This window comes from Globicephala melas, chromosome 13 (assembly GCF_963455315.2).
Source record: "Globicephala melas chromosome 13, mGloMel1.2, whole genome shotgun sequence".
In the NCBI taxonomy this organism is placed as follows: Eukaryota; Metazoa; Chordata; class Mammalia; order Artiodactyla; family Delphinidae; genus Globicephala; species Globicephala melas.
Window position 1 is genome coordinate 44,969,609 of NC_083326.1, and position 8,679 is coordinate 44,978,287.

The window sequence follows — 8,679 nt, forward strand, 5'->3', positions numbered from 1 at the left end:
GAAGTAACTAATCCTTTGTCTTGGTAAGCATAGGTGAAATAAAAGAGTCTTATTATCTAATGCTAAATATTAACTGACATTTTGTTTTCTGTACTGATTGGAGACTGAAATAGAATAAATAAGTATTATATGGTTAAATTATGGTGATACTGACCAGGGTTCTTGGCCTTCCATAATCAATAGAAATTGATGAGAGGCCAGACAAGAAATTCAGGCAAGGCTTTGTTGGGGCTCCTTTGCCTGCAGAAGGGAGTGAAAGCAACAGATTCCCTTGGTCACTCCCCTAGGAGGGGTGAGCTGGTTCTTTTTATGGGTTGAAGGTAGGGGTGGGTCCAGGGGTGGAGCCAGAGGGGTGGCTTAGGTGTTTTGCCCACCCCTTTGGTGGTGTTGAGTGCAGGGAGCATGCACAGTACCCTGCTTTTACTCCAGAAAACCTGTTTTTCTCCTGGCACTTCAGAATATGAAGAGATATATTGTTCTTGGATTGGAAGAATCAACGTTGTGAAAATGTCTATAATACCAAAAGCAATCTACAGATTCAATGCAATCCCTATCAAACTACCAATGTTTTCACAGAACTACAACAAAAATGTGCACAATTTGTATGGAAACACAAAAGACCCTGAATAGCCAAAACAATCTTGAGAAAGAAAAATAGAGCTGGAGGAATCAGGCTCCCAGACTTCAGACTATACTACAAAGCTACAGTAATCAAGACTGTATGGTACTGGCACAAAAACAGAAATATAGATCAATGGAACAGGATAGAAAGCCCAGAGATAAACCCACGCACATATGGTCACCTTATCTTTGGTAAAGGAGGCAAGATTTTACAATGGAGAAAAGACAGCCTCTTCAATAAATGGTGTTGGGAAAACTGGACAGCTACATGTAAAAGAATAAAATTAGAACACTTCCTAACACCATACACAAAAATAAACTCAAAATGGATTAAAGACTTAAATGTAAAACCAGGCACTATAAAACTCTTAGAGGAAAACTTAGGCAGAATACTCTATGACATAAATCACGCAAGATCCTTTTTGACCCACCTTCTAGAGAAATGGAAATAAAAACAAAAATAAACAAATGGGACCTAATGAAACTTAAACACTTTTGCACAGCAAAGGAAACCATCAAAAAGACAAAAAGACAGCCCTCAGAATGGGAGACAATATTTACAAATGAAGCAACTAACAAAGGATTATACAAGCAGCTCATGCAGCTCAATATCAAAAAAACAAACAACCCAATCCAAAAATGGGGAGACGACCTAAATAGACACTTCTTCAAAGAATATATACAGGTTGCCAACAAACACATGAAAAGATGCTTAACATCACTAACTATTAGAGAAATGCAGATCAAAACTACAATGAGGTATCACCTCACACCAGTCAGAATGGGCATCATCAAAAAATCTACAAACAATAAATGCTGGAGAGGGTGTGGAGAAAAGGGAACACTCTTGCACTGTTGGTGGGAATGTAAATTGATACAGCCACTATGGAGAACAGTGTAGAGGTTCCTTAAAAAACTAAAAACAGAACTACCATATGACCCAGCAATCCCACTACTGGGCATATACCTTGAGAAAACCATAATTCAAAAAGAGTCATGTTCCCCAATGTTCACTGCAGCACTATTTACAATAGCCAGGACATGGAAGCAACCTAAGTGTCCATTGACAGATGAATGGTAAAGAAGATGTGGCACATATATACAATGGAATATTACTTAGCCATAAAAATAAACGAAATTGAGTTATTTGTAATGAGGTGGATGGACCTAGAGTCTGTCATACAGAGTGAAGTAAGTCAGAAAGAGAAAAACAAATACTGTATGCTAACACATATATATGGAATCTAAAAAAAAAAAAAAAAAAAAAAAGTGCTGATGAACCTAGGGGCAGGACAGGAATAAAGATGCAGACTTAGAGAATGGACTTGAGGACACGGGGAGGGGGAAGGGTAAGCTGGGACGAAGTGAGAGAGTAGCATTGACATATACACCTTACCAAATGTAAAATAGGTAGCTAGTGGGAAGCAGCTGCACAGCACAGGGAGATCAGCTCACTGCTTCGTGACCACCTAGAGGGGTGGGATAAGGAGTGTGGGAGGGAGGTGCAAGAGGGAAGGGATATGGGGATATATGTATGCATATGGCTGATTCACTTTGTTATACAGCAGAAACTAACACAACATTGTAAAGCAATTATACTCCAATAAAGATGTTAAAAAAAAAAAGGCAGTTGTGGTTTTTTGGTCTGTTTGTATCTTTTGTCCAAAATTTGCCTCAACTGCACATTCACACAGTTGTTTTTAGTCCCATATAGTTTCTTTGTATTTTGTTGCTCAGGGAGACTTTGTCCAGGTGCAAACATTGCAGCAAAGGGTTCCAGTTCCCAGCCTGTCTCAATGGTATTTTATTCTTCCTTGTTCCAAGAATAGATTTTAAAAATCATGCTTATGTTATAGATTAAAAAGTGAGATAGTGGGAAAATTTTTTTTCAGGAAACTTTGTAAAAAAGATAGTTTAACCTCAAAAACTCTATTTTTTTACCTCATTTCGGAAGAAGAGTAGAGAACATCAAATATTTCTCCAACTTATGCTGAATGCAAAGTTGAAATCATTATGATATTTTAATAAAATATTCTGTAGCTTTCAAGTAGCAAGAGCTACTTTTCTGACCTCAGGATTTTTACATTTTCCCATTATGTAGATTGACTGTTTCCATAGACCAAGGTGACTGATGGCTGAGTCTCACAAGGTGGGAACAAACTTGATTGTCTATAAATTGGGAGAGAAATGAATACTCAGAGCAATTGTCAGTTATGTTTTTGGCATCACATTAGTTCCAAATCCAATAAAGCTTTGAAACCTCTAATAATTTTGAAATGGTCTTTGAATGACAATTTTAACAAAATTGGAGTGATAGAAAGACAAAAATGAAAGTGATAGGAAAATTAAAAGGAGTCTTGCATATTATTTCTGATCCATATCATTTATATTGTTTCAGTCTATGCTAGAATGTAATGAAATATTTGCCATGCACAGGAAGGGCTTTCCTGCAAATCTATTGGAGAGGTTTTCTATTATGTCTCCCGTGAAAGACTTAAATTTAGCACAACTAATATGAATAATAGTTTCTGAAACATACTTATGCATGTATGTATACTCATAAATTCTTAAATATTCATAAAATTGATGAAAGTATAGATTACTTCATTTTGTAAAAAAGTAAACTTTTAGTTAACAAGTAGGTTCAAAAATTACAAAATTATACATAAAAGATGACAAGAAAAGTTGCTGTTTATAACCTAGGTTCTCTCCTTTCAGGAATAAGCACTTGGGTAGTAACTAAAATGTGACAACAAAGTTATATCAGTTTTGGAGGTTCTTTCGAACTCTCCTTGGTTTCTTTTGTGTTCAGTAAGCAACCTTCAGTTTATAATTTGTCTTCAAACATAAACTGGCCAACAAGGAAAGAAGTTTTGATCACTAAACATAAAAGATACAGCTCACTTGGTAACTATAATTATCATTATAAATTAGTTCACTTGCATCTTCATTTATACAGTAGCCTCTGGTGTGTTTGGAAGCCATGGAAGTGTGTTGCTTGAGCACGATGACACAGCAGAGTTTCTAGACATGAAAAATGATGATCACATCTTGGATTGTTGTGATTCCAACCAGGTACTACAGCTCTCTAAGGTTCTGCTAAACAAACATTTGGCATCCCTTGATTTTATCAAGATATTATTGTTGCAAAGTTCTTGTTCCAAATTTTACTTTGAAAATCTGTGTATAATTGAGATAACTCTATCCTCTTAAATATGCCTTTCAAAAATATTTCCTCCATATTCTCACATAAATTATCAAAAGACATTTTAAAAGATTACTCAGTGTGTGTGTGTGTGTGTGTGTGTGAGAGAGAGAGAGAGAGAGAGAGAGAGAGAGAGAGACTATGATCTAAAAAACTCTGAATGTCTACACCTTCCAATTGTCAGACATTCCCACCACCAGAATATCACATAGAACAGATGATAAAAAACAAGATATACTGCCTCAAAAAGACTCCTGATGAAATGAATAATGCTATGGTCTGAATACTTGTGTCCCCCACAAATTCTTATGTTGAAATCCTAACCCCCAAAGATGATGGCATTAGTAGGTGGGGGCCTTTGGGAGGTGCTTACGTCATGAAAATGGAGTCCTGATGAATGGGATTAGTGCCTTAATAAAAGAGGCTCCAGAGAGCTCCCTCCCCTCTTCCTTCCTGAGAAGGCACAGCGAGAAGGCACCAGCTGTGAACCAGGAAGAGGGCTCTCACCTGAACATGACCATGTTGGCACCTTGACCTTGGATCTTCCAATCTCCAGAACTGTGAGAAATAAATTTCTGTTGTTTATAAGCTACCCGCTCTGTGGTATTCTGATATAGCACCCCGAATGGGCTAAGGCAAACAAATAAAATAGATAATTCCTCCCCACTAACACATGGGCAGAGATTAAGTGAGCCATCAAAGAGATAGCATTAGGATAGAGGAGAGGAGAAAGTAGAACAAAATGATGAAGAGTGTAGGCTTTACACTCAGATTGTCTGGCTTGAATCCCAGCTCCCACCTTGGAACATTTACCAAAGTTCTTTTTGCCACAGTTTCTCATCTCTGTAAGGGAGGTAGCAGTAGTGCTTTCTGGGTGTTGTGAATATTAAATGAGTTTATGTAATGAATGCACCTGACCTGTAGTAAGCATTTTAGTAATGTTAGCTTTTATTATGACAGTGGCACGTTCTAGGAGTTTGCAATTCTAAAAGGCACCAGGTTACCTATGGCAGATTTGGGGTATTATGACAGCTGTTACTTTCCTGGAATAATTTGGAACAAAATAAAACAAAACAAAACGCTGATAGTTAACACTAATAGTGTAGAGAGCAAAGGCAAATGTTTCTCTCTCAAGATCTCTTAGGACAACATACAAATCTACATATAATTGCTTATATGATCAGCAGATATTTAATGAGAGGCTCCACGACCCTACCAAACTATCACGTGTGGCTATCACCAGTAAAAGAGACTATACTTACCTAACTACAGAAATGTCTCCATATGTACATACTAGAGCATATATTAACTTACATGCGCACATTTTTGTGAGCTTGTCAATAAAATAAAACATTGGTATTTTAAGGTCTTTTCTCAGGCATAGAAATGTTTTCACGGCAGATACTATAATGTTTCTTTGATATCTGTGACATTTTGTTGTAGATTACAAGATTCTTCCAGTACATAGAACAGGAGATGTATTAATGCAGTCCAATTTCTTTCCACAGACCATCTATCATCCAAAGTAAAATAAATGGCTTTCAATAAGAGATTTAATCATAAGCTAAAGAGAAATGGAAGATTTAAAGCAAGATTTACAGAAAAGAAATGAAGCCGTAGCGGGAGTGGAGAATGGGATGTACAGAAGGGCATCCTGCCTGATTTTCCCACCCTGGGTTTTTCCCCACAAAGACCTAGTGACCAAGGGATTGAATGGTATTAGTACTCACTGTCTTCAGCTGGTTAAAGCCAAATCGTTATCACATTAACCCCATCCTCTAATTAATGGTTCCCTATGTTGGTCAAAGAGTAGCATTTTCACACACCACTTGACCACATCACTAAAATCCTTCTAAGAGAAAGAAGGAAAGATCCACTTATAGATCACGAGAGGAAATAGAGATGGGAGATCCCGAGATATTCCCCAAACATTCTAGAATCACCCACATAAAAAGACAAATGCATGCCTACCCAAGCACTTCTACCTCAGAACGCCCTGTTCCCTCTGCCCTTGGAAGAGCCATGGGAACTTCAGGGGTTTATAGTTTCTTTGAATATTCTCATTTATTTCTCTGAGGATTTTCTAGGTTGGGGTTAAAAACAAACAAACAAAAAACAGAACTCAAAGGTCCTTATAAATAATCCAGAAGTGCTAATTATCATGTCTCTGTAGCTTCACTCATACAGTTTAATACTGTTCATTTTAATTAGAATTTTTCTGAATAAACATTTAAATGTTACACTTACAGTAGAGTGCTGGAGTCTCAATTTGTATCATTCCTAACACCTTGTTTTCCCAGCTGGGTATCATTAAGACCAATGCTTCATATACCTGGGAAGAAGAAAATAATTCCACTAAAGGATTTACTCCCCTCAATTTTTCCACTCGCTGATACCCAGTCACACCCAGTCCTCAAGCAATGGATTGTGAACTATTTGTTACTTGGTTCCAAAAAGCTTTCCTTTGCCAAACTATAAATACTCCTCTTACTCAAATTTTTCATATTTTCTTTCTAAAACAACCTTTGGAATCTGGAACTTTTATTAAATTATTTTATAAATTTTGAAACGCTGTTGCTAAAAGTACAACCCATAACAAAAGGTGAAAGGCCGCTTAAAATCTCTACTGTACCAATTAAGTTACTGAATGCAGGAGAAACATCCCCTTTACAAAACATGATTAAAATCTGATATAATTAGTTTTCCATAAAGATGCATGAATTTTAACAAGCTTTAACAGTTTCACCTTGAGTCTTTTTTTAAAAACCGTATAATGTTTCATTTCTTCTATCTTTTTTTCAGCTAGTCTATTGGTATTGAACCAAGTGTATGCGGTTTTCAAGAACTATGACTGAATTGACAAGGAGAACTACTAGGTTAAACTGGTGACATGAGCTGTTTTAAGAGAAATTCATATTGTACAAATTTTTTTTTTTTTTTTTTTTGCGGTACGCGGGCCTCTCACTGTCGTGGCCTCTCCCGTTGCGGAGCACAGGCTCCGGACGCGCAGGCTCAGCAGCCATGGCTCACGGGCCCAGCCGCTCCGCGGCATGTGGGATCTTCCCGGACCGGGGCACAAACCCGTGTCCCCTGCATCGGCAGGCGGACTCTCAACCACTGCGCCACCAGGGAAGCCCCAAAATAATTTTTATTTGAAAAATTAGCTTAACTTCTGAATGGAGAGTAATGCTTGCAACCAGAATGTGCTATTTAATAGTAAAAAAAAAAAAAAAAGTAAATGCATTACTTTGTATTAGAATACATGTTACATTGTATCTTTTATCTCACATTTTTTCATTTCAAATCCCTAAACTTACATAACACAGGGAAACTGACATTCAAAGCAATCTTTACGAACAGTTTTTCTGTTTCATAGCTTTAAGATAAGAGCTTCCACATGCTGCAGAAAAAAAAAAGTGTCAACAGAATCCACGTAATCAGTTTTTGTCAGTTATTAAAAGAGAAAAAATCCACAAATTTATGATTCTGTTATCTTTTCCATTTTCTGTTTGCAGCTTATACAATTTTCATGCTTTCAAATTATAACAATAGTTTAACATTTTAAATAATTTTTTGGCACATCGCTGAGGAGCATTAGGGATATTTGCATTTTTTCTGTTCTTTAGCAGCTCATTGATGATTTTCATCATCCCCCATTGCCGCAAAGGAAATGTAGCCTTGCCTTTGCCTATAGAGCTTTTTATCATCTCTAGAAATTTAAGTCACCTGGCTCTAAATGATTTCCTCAGTAGCCCTGAATAATTCTCTATTTGGTTCTTTTCCCCCCAAGCGAAAATACTGCTGCATTTAGACAAGAAAGATCTGTTTAAGAAAACCCTAGGGCTTCCCTGGTGGCGCAGTGGTTGAGAGTCCGCCTGTCGATGCAGGGGACACGAGTTCGTGCCCCGGTCCGGGAAGATCCCACATGCCGCGGAGCGGCTGGGCCTGTGAGCCATGGCCGCTGAGCCTGCGTGTCCAGAGCCTGTGCTCCGCAACGGGAGAGGCCACAGCAGTGAGAGGCCCGCGTACCGCAAAAAAAAAAAAAAGAAAGAAAGAAAACCCTAAGATGGGGCTTACCTGGTGGCGCAGTGTTTAAGAATCCACCTGCCAATGCAGGGGACATGGGTTCGAGCCCTGGTCCAGGAAGATCCCACATGCCACGGAGCAACTAAGCCCGAGCGCCACAACTACTGAGCCCTCTAGAGCCCAAGAGCCACAACTACTGAGCCCATGTGCCACAACTACTGAAGACCACGGACCTAGAGCCCGTGCTCCGCAACAGAGAAGCCACTGCAGTGAGAAGCCCACGCACCGCAACACGCGCGCGTGAGTCTGCAACTAGAGAAAGCCCATGCACGGCAACGAAGACCCAACGCAGCCAAAAGTAAAATAAAGCAAATTTATAAAAATATATATGTATATTTTTAAAAAAGAAAAAATCCTAAGACATTTACACAATTGAAATAAAATCCCTCTTCTCTAGGTGACCTTAAAGACAAAATAGTGGTGTGATATGGGAGAAAAGGCTGAGGCTTTTTCTGTCCGTTTTTCTACAAAGTATAATAAAATAATGTGTAATAAACTCATTTTTATCACTATAAATGCAAGGATTTAACATTCTTGCACATGTATAATTATGTATATATAATTACATCCTTCCAGTATAATCATATAATAATTTTGTTACATTAATAATCAGTGTTCATATTATGACTTTAAATCTTATTTACCACTGAACAAGGTAGTATATTAAAACTATATCGTAATTTCTTCTATAACTTTCTGCTTTCACTGGAGTTAATAACTGCCTTACTTATTTGCTTTGTTTTCTCTTAGTTTAACTCCAAAATATC